The following is a 9,162-nucleotide window of genomic DNA, read 5'->3' on the forward strand; positions in this document are numbered from 1 at the left end:
CCTAATTTATGGTCAGGTTGTGATGATACTTAGCATTTGATATATCGGAAGCCTTCTGCAGGAAGTTCTGGGCATGTCAGGCACTCTGAGAATCTGAGAAGGGTGTAGTGAAACTGTCAGACAAAGTTGCATAGCTTTCCCAGTATAAACATATTATTGATTTATTTCTACATTGAATGCCTATGTGACCCAAGTCAGTAATTTGTGACGCTGTGGGTTGGGGAACAGAGAAAGAATCTGCTTGTTAGAATAGAAAGAGAATGAGGGGCTAAGGATCATGAAACTGTTAGGATATTATGAATATTAACATTTAAAGACATTTCTAAAAACAGAGTTGTCAGTTATGTGGTTAATTGTGAAGTTGTTGATAGCAAAGTGATAGGGCAGAAAGGAACCTCAAGAGATTATCTAGATCATTTTCCTACTACAAAAGATTAAAAGAAAAGAGGTGGTTGTCAACCATTTAAACATTTGTATCTAAGGAAAACTCCCTAAAATCTGTAGAGTAACATACTCTTGAGAAGGCACTAAAATAGAAAGCCTCTCCTCTTTTCCCCATTGTCTCTGTCCATTTCTCTGCTTTATTTTCCTTCTTAGCTTCTGTTACTACCTGCATACTAGATATTTATGTTTTTATTTGTTTGTCATTGTCTACCCTGTGAGAATATAAACTTCACGTAGCAGCTTGGTCTCGTTCTTCCTCCGTTATATCTCCTATGCTTAGAAAGTGCCTAGCTTATGGTAGGTGCTTATAAATATTTGTTGAATAGATGAAACAATTAATATATGTATTGAAAAGTGTCTGGATGAATAGACACCAAATTGTTAACAATACCCATCTCTGGGGAATACAATTAGCAAAGCTGGGAGAGAATTGGAGGAAAGAGGTAGAATGGTGGGCTTTTATAAACCTCAATGTTGTTTACATTTTGCATTACTTAACAAAACTATATTTGACTTGATTTACATTTAACTTTTTAGGAATGCACCTATTGCATAAGCAAGTGAAGGCATATGTAGGTATTATGTTGTAACGCAAACGTATGTTTACTAATGTCCTATAGCCTTTTACAGTGAATATGCCCAATTTTCTGTAGTGAGGTGGTAAGTTCCTTTTCAGGGAGGGCTCATATTTTTTAAATCTATTTTGACTATTTCATATGTGGTAAGAAATTAATATGTAATTATTGACCAAACTTCTGGGGCAAAACAAAACAACATTAATACCAATTTTTAAAATAAGAGTATCTTCTAAATGTCTGGAAACAGCCTTTCACCAGTATTCAGCAAAATAATAGAACTTCTGGTAAGAATACTTGCAACCACTTAAGAAGCAATTGATCATAAACAATAAATAGAATCATTTTGTAAGGATAAAAATGATGCCAATACACATAATAGCTTTTTAAAAAAGACTATAAAATTGCAGAATTAAAGATGAAGAGTATATTAGGAAAACAGAATTTGAACCACATTTATTTCAGTAAACATATTTATTATGGGGAAATAATTACAAAAGGCGTTAGCAGTGCCTGAAAGTCAGACGGAGAAGGAAGGCAGCCAGAGGTTAGCAATAGCAGGAATCCTCTATCACCTTTAGAGCTGGATGAACTCAGGCAGAAAGTAGTGTCACCTGAGGCCAGCACCACTGGGTAGGAACAGGGACTGCTCAGAGGCAAAGGGAGGGGCTATCTATTAGGGGCTAAAACCACAAAGGAGAGACCCTCTGATTGGTCTATGTAGGAGATATAGTCACTACCCGAAGGAGAAAGAGGAGAAGAAATACTCTGGCTTCTTCCTTCTCCCTACCCTCAATCTCCCACTAGTGCCTGCCATTGGCCAAACCTATCAGGAAGTCATTCTGAAAGGGATCCTGGGAAATGTAGTTTACAGAGTTTGTCCCTTGAAATACAGTGCAGATCAGGTAAAATCAGGATCGGTTTTGAGAACAGGCAAATAACCTGAACAAATGGCATAATAAAGGAAAAAATATATTCTATTCATGCAACAGTCGAGTTTTATACAAAATATTTTTAGATATACTTAGTCATGTGAATTACTTTATACATTTATTTATATATTTGGGTAAGAATATCAGTGTGGTTTGAAGAACAGCATTAATTATTTCTCAGCCTTTTTACTCAAGAGTCCTTTTCACAGTAATAGATAATATTGTCAATCACCTTATTGATTCTTTACTCCTGTATTATTTTAATAGTGTATTATGGCATCAAAAATAAACACACGTTTCTTTCGCACTTCATGGAAGGAGTCTTTGTCATGTGCTAAATTTTTCAATGTTTAAAAAAACATTTTTTTTCTGATTTGTTTCTAAATGACAAACTAAGAGAGAGACTTGGAGGCTATATTTTTATAAGCATTTCTCATGAAAAATCTTTTCCCCACCAATAAATTCAAAGCCAAATTAGACATAACTGACATTATATTTTCTCTTTTTAACTTTGGCTTTTGAAATATTGGAGACATTTCACTGTGAAGTGTAGGAATTTAAATTAAATGAATGCACCTTATGGATCTTTTGAGGATCATCTTGAGGTGAATTTGCAGAATTATTATCATTTATCGCTTTTCACCGACTATATAATTGAGAAGATTCTCCCAGTGATTTATACTGCCGTTAATACTTTCTATTAATTATGATTTGGAAGATGTAGTAAGTATAATGTTAATGAATGTGTTGAATGATGTTGGATTAATTGGAATGACAAAAACGCCTTAGGCAAAGAGTGATAGTTTGAGATTATTGGCAAATCCAAAGATAAAGCTGTTATTTACTTTGTGTCCTGCCCTGTCCTTAGAAATCTGACTTGTCCAGAGCAAGAAGTTAGGTCAAATATGACGGGTTCAGAGCAAGAAGTTAAATTCAAACTTCAATTGTCGTTCCTCATATTTGGGAAAAAAACTTTTTTTATTTTATTGTGGAAATTTGAAACATACACAACAATAACTCCGAGTACAGTTCACCCAGCTCTGACCAGTGTCAACTCATGACCAGTCTTGGTCTGTATATTCCCTTTCCTCTCCCCTTGAATGCCACTGGATTATTTTAAAGACAACCGCAGATACCATATCACTTCATCCCTTGTTTTAACAAGCCTTGTCTAGGAGGTGGGGGTGGGGCGGCTGGTTGCTTTCCATCTACTAGCGTAGTAGGAGCATCAACACAAAGTCCGTCTGCTTCCCAAGAATGGCTGTCATTTGTGTGCCCTGGTGTTGGAAATTACCAGGGAATTATATATCCTTTGGTGTATTGTTCTAAATTTAGGCACTAGGTAAACAATCTTGTAAAATGCACACATACTTCTTAGGATGGGAAACGTTAATTTTTAGAAATCATTAGTATGCCTTTTAAAATCAGATTCATGTACAATCATCCCATCCAAGGTAGAACCATAATGAAGTAGGATTTTGGACAGAAATATTCTAGAGATAATTAGAGATGACACAAAAAAAATTCCAGAACCTAGAACTTGCTCTTCACCAGTCATGGCCCTGGAAATTTTGTGATGGGGCAGTGGAAGAAGGAGGGGAAGACTGTGGAGAAACAAGCAGAGGAAGGATTCTCTTCCCACTTTACACAACTTCCTTGGAAAATAATATCTCTGTTCATGGCGTCAGTTATTCCCTGTGTTGATGACTTCCAGATCTGTGTTTCTGCATCTCTCCTTAGCTCCGGTTCAGACACCTAGTAGATATTTCTACATACTACCTGTGTGCAAACCTCCTCCTTATCCAATTAAGTGTCCAAGTCAGACACCTGAAAATCATGCTCCTCAGACCAGTCAACCATCAGTTCTTATCCTGTCTGCCTCTGAAGAGCCTTTCAATGTTTCTCTCTCTCTTCCACTGTCCCTGCCTTAGTTTAGATTTTTTTTTTTTTTTGCCAGAACTAGTGAACTTATCTTAGACCCAATTCATTCTCCATTCTTCTATTAGAGACGCATTGAATATGCAAATTGAATATCTCTCCAGTCTCAAGTTCTTAAAGTTACCCTTGTGTGTGGCAAATACGATCCTTTGTGAGCTAGCCTTGTGCTATTTGTTTGGCTCATCTCCTACCATTTCTTAGTGACTTAGCACCTAACTGATGGAAGTATGTGTAGTTCTCCAAACATGCCAAAATGCTGAGTCTGATTTAGAAAACCTGATTCAGATAGGGCCTCAGAATTTGTATTTCTAATAAGATTCCAGCTGATGCTGCTGACCCACAGACTAGACTTTAGTAGCAAGGCTCCAGGAACTATTCTTACCCTATTCCTTAGTTATTAACAGTCAGAGTTGTTTCTTTTCCTTGCCCTCCATTTGGTGTTAACTGTGCTATATCTTCGGCCGTTTTATTTTTCAGAACAGAACCGGTCAGATTCTCTCCCTAAATCACATACTTGGCCAAATCCTTTTTACCCTTCAAGTCTCAGCTCAAATGAAAATTTCATTTAGAAAACTGCTCTGAATCCCATGGGAAGATTTGGGCACCTCTTCTCCTACGTACATTGCATTTCTTATTTTCTTCTATATGGCCCTAACACATTACACTGTAGATTCTTGTTTGTCTATATCCCGATTCAAAGTGTTCCCAGCAATTACTCACAGTACCAGGGACATGGGAGAAACAGAAAATATTTTTTGAAAAATAGAGACATGAACACCCCCGCCGCATCACCACTCCCCCCACCACTGCAACTTTATGATCATCTTTTGATATCCCCATGGCATTTCCAGAACTGTATGAGGAACAGATAGTTCTAAGGAGTTTTAAAGGTTTATGGACCACAGACCTCAGAGATTAATTACAATTCCACGTTAATAATAATACGGTCACCAGAGGCTAAGGGCCCAGGAATGTCTCTGGACAAGCTTACTAAGCAGCCTTTCGGGCTTCAATTAAGTGGTCATGGTCTGTCTATAGCCCCTGGGCTTTTAGGCCCAGAAAAGATGATTTGTCAGGATCTTGACTGAATGTCCCTTTCTCACGGGCAGATTCACATTAACCCAGGTTTTAAGATTGATGTATAATTTAGAAAGTCAACCCATTCATTCACTGTGAGACGTTATGGCCTTAAGAACCGGAATAGGACTTCCCTGGTGGCACAGTGGTTAAAAATACGCCTGCCAATGCAGGGGACACGGGTTCGAGACCTGGTCTGGGAAAATCCCACATGCCACGGAGCAACTGAGCCTGTGCTCCACAACTACTGAGCCCGTGTGCCACAACTGCTGAAGTCTGTGCCCCTAGAGCCCGTGCTCCACAACAAGAGAAGCCACCGCAATGAGAAGCCCTCACACCGCCACGAAGAGTAGCCCCGCTCGCCGCAACTAGACAAAGCCCACGCGCAGCAACAAATGCAGCCAAAAATAATAAATAAATAATAATAATAAGAAGAAAAAGAACCTGAAGAGTAGAATCCACATGATTATCCCTTTCCTTGCTATGATCAAGCTTTAAGGAAAGTCAAGTATTAATTCAATTTTTTTTGGTAGGGCAGAATCTGAAAAGTAGGATTTAGAGAAATTGGGTGACTCTCAGCATCAGTAAGCTAGCTTGAAACATCCAAACCATATTAGGAATAACTTTGTGAATGGGATCAGAAATAGTCTGTGGTCACACATTTTGCCTCCATCTCCACCGTAAGGATGGATTTTCAGTGGGGCTGGAAATGCTCACATGCAAAATCTGATGATGGAGGGTTCCTGTCCCAGAGTGGGCCCTGCCACTGTTTGCCTCTGGGGCTCTTCCTTTACTGTGCTTCCATGGCAGTGAACTCCCTTTCGGATCGACTCATCTTTCCATAGAGCAATTCTCTCTCTCTTTTTCTTTTTCTTTCTTTTAGGTGACTTTGCATGACTCTGCCCTGGTTCTTCACTTGTTTTTTTCCCATCACTTCTAAGTTCTAGAAGGCATTTTCCAATAGAACCACAAGTGACTCCAGACCCCACCCCCACCCTTCCCCTCTGTCGCGAGGAAAGGACTGGCCTTAGAAAGAGGGCTGATGACTCTCGGGTGTGATATAGTGGTTCAACATCCCCAGCACGACTTAGCATAAAAAGGAAAAAAAATAAATGTTCATCTCCTTTACCAAATACTCTATATGCAGTAAGTTCTTTTGAGTTGAATGAAAAAGACTCTGGGGGGTGGGTAACGCCACTTTCCCCCTTCTCCCTCTTTGTGAGCTGATTTCACTGGGAGTGGAGGGTGGAGTGCCCATCACAGGATTAATGATCTCTGTTCCAAATCCCACATTTTATAAATTTATTTATTTTTTTAAATTTTTTTTTGGCTGCGTTGGGTCTTCGTTGCTGAGTGCGGGCTTTCTCTAGTTGCGGCGAGCAGGGGCTACTCTTCGTTGTGGTGCGCAAGCTTCTCTTTGTTGCGGAGCACGGGCTCTAGGCACGCGGGCTTCAGTAGTTGTGGCTCGCAGGCTCTAGAGCGCAGGCTCAGCAGTTGTGGCGCACGGGCCTAGCTGCTCCATGGCATGTGGGATCTTCCCGGACCAGGGCTCGAACCCGTGTCCTCTGCATTGGCAGGCGGATTCTTAACCACTGTGCCACCAGGGAAGTCCTCAAATCCCACATTTTAGACTGTAGTTTTCCTGCATTGCCATGAACTTATTTGGAGAGAGGGAATCTGCAGATAAAGCAAAGAAAATCCTAGTAAATTATGAGACGGGTAGTAAACGACAGGGTGAGGATGAGTATAACTGCATCGTGATTGCTAAGGCTAATAGTTCTTGAAATGTTATCAAGGGAAGTTATAATTTTTCTCCTTATTGGATATAAATGTTTAAATTATCGACCACTTTCTTTAGTTTTCTGGTGGTAGGAGACTGACACAAGGCAGTGTTTCTCTATCCTTAACGCCTCTGAATCCTCTAGGGGTCTTGTTAAAATGCAGATTCTGACTCAGTAGGTTTGAATCCAAGTGAGTCCTGAGTTTCTGCATTTCTGACAAGATCCCAGCTGATGCTGTTGGTCCACATGTCACAGGGTGGGTAGAAAGGTGTTACAAGATTCCTGGAGGCCTATCCCACCCCCTCACTTAATTGTCAGCTCAGTCAAAACTCTTCCTTTTCCCGGCCATTTGCTCTATTTTACCTGCTTTTTGGCTGCAGCCATTTCGTTTTGCAGAATCAACTACGTCACGCGGTAGGAAACCCTTCTTAGTCCTGTGGGTTTGCATGGACTTGGAAACATTCAGTCATTGGGAAGTGTTAAACAATAAGGAAAAATGAGTGGAGGGAGAGGGTCCTGTGTGGGTGGAGGAGGAGAGTGGTGTGTGTGTGTGTGTGTGTGTATATGTGTGCGTGTGCACATGGCGGGGAGTGGGGGGTGTGCGTGTGTGTGTGCGTGTATGTGTGTGCATGGTGGGGAGTGGTGTGTGTGTGTGTGTGCATGGCGGGGAGGGGGGTGTGTGCGTGTGTGTGCGTGTATGTGTGTCATGGTGGGGAGTGGGGTGTGTGTGTATGTGTGTGTGCATGGCGGGGAGTGGGGTGTGTATGTGCATGTGTGTATGTGTGTGTGTGCATGGCGGGGAGTGGGGGGTGTGTGTGTATGTGTGTGCATGGCAGGGAGTGGTGTGTGTGTATGTGTGTGTGCATGGCGGGGAGTGGTGTGTGTGTGTGCGCGTGCATATGTGTGTGTGTGTGCATGGCGGGGAGTGGGGTGGGGTAGGGAGGAAAAGGATATAATAGGTGTCATTGGAATGTGGAAATGTGTGTATGTAAGAGACCTGTTAACTCATGTCTAAAATAGCATAACACCCCAGCATGGTTGGGCAAGTATAGTAGCAAGATGGAAAAAAAAAAAAAATCTAGGGAAGGTCCAAGAATATTTTGGAATAATATAACACTCATGGTTTCTTTCCTTTTTTCTGCTGCAAGTTGGATGTAGTTGTCTGCTGTTTGGAGTTCACTCTGTTCCCTATCCTGTCTTGCAAAGATGAGGTGAAAGGTATTACAAAGGGAGAAATTTCTACTGTTTGTGGCCAAACAGTACTCAGGATGTCATTATTCCAGTTCCACCTAAACCTTCTTTCCAAAGTGTCATTATATAATTTCTCTGCAGAAATCCCACTTAACACCCTGACCTTCCTGACTTTGCTCTTTCACTCTTTTTAAACCCTGTCTTTGTAAAAATTACATATCAATGTGGAGGATTACTTTCTTCCCTTAAAAATAAAGCGACACCAAATTTCTGTTGTCAGTTTTTCATTTTAATTACCCCCTCCCCACTTCAGTTCTCTTCAGTGAGGAATTCCATATGTATTTTATACTATTGTTAGTTTTCTCTTATTTATCAAAGTGTCTCCTACAAAAATACTATTATCAGGCTTTAGAGAATGAAGACTTTTAAAATAATGCAAATAATCAAAATCTCCAATGATCAAATGGCAGTAAAACACTTCAAAGAATTTTCCCTTGGAGAAGCTTTTTGAAGACCCAATCTTTCACCAGAAGACTCAAAGTATTTGGTAGGCCTGTCTGTCAAATAGTTTTCTGTGATTTTTTTTTCTTTTCCTCATGATGGGAAGAAAACCAAAATGCAATATGCAGTAACTTAAACAAAAATGAAGAAGAATGCTAGATGTACTGTGATTGATTGTGATAAAATTCCAGCTTTCAAATTCAGATTTAGTTATAGTGCTCTGTTTTTCTATCAAGTTTACATTTCATGTCTGTCTATGCAGTACTGTAGTTAAGGCATCTCTGTGGAAAATTTGTACTTGTTCAGAAGAAATCGGCTTTCTTGGAGATGTCACTGGGAAATGCTACTTTTTATTGCTTGGACTATTTAGGATTTTATATGTGTAAAGTGCTATACAATCCCATCAGTGGTTATTCCCATAAATAATTTCATGACTTGGTTTATTCTTGCTATATCCATTTTATAGATGGTAATACAGAGGAGTGGATTACAGGGGAGTTGAAATTAGATCCTACAATCACAAAAGTTTCCTAGACTGTTGTTTAAACTGTAGACTGCAAATGTGTCTCCATGTGTTAAGTATCTGATAAAAAAAATGAAATATGTGGGGACTTGGCATCTCTGGGGCTGTGTCTGGGTTTGTTAAAGGAAAAATGAGGAGATGTGAGTCAATTACATAATATTACAGAGAAAAAAATCCCTTGTAGTAAAGGAAACCATGGG

Source organism: Monodon monoceros, unplaced genomic scaffold (assembly GCF_005190385.1).
Source record: "Monodon monoceros isolate NGI ecotype Baffin Bay Population unplaced genomic scaffold, NGI_Narwhal_1 Super_Scaffold_15, whole genome shotgun sequence".
In the NCBI taxonomy this organism is placed as follows: Eukaryota; Metazoa; Chordata; class Mammalia; order Artiodactyla; family Monodontidae; genus Monodon; species Monodon monoceros.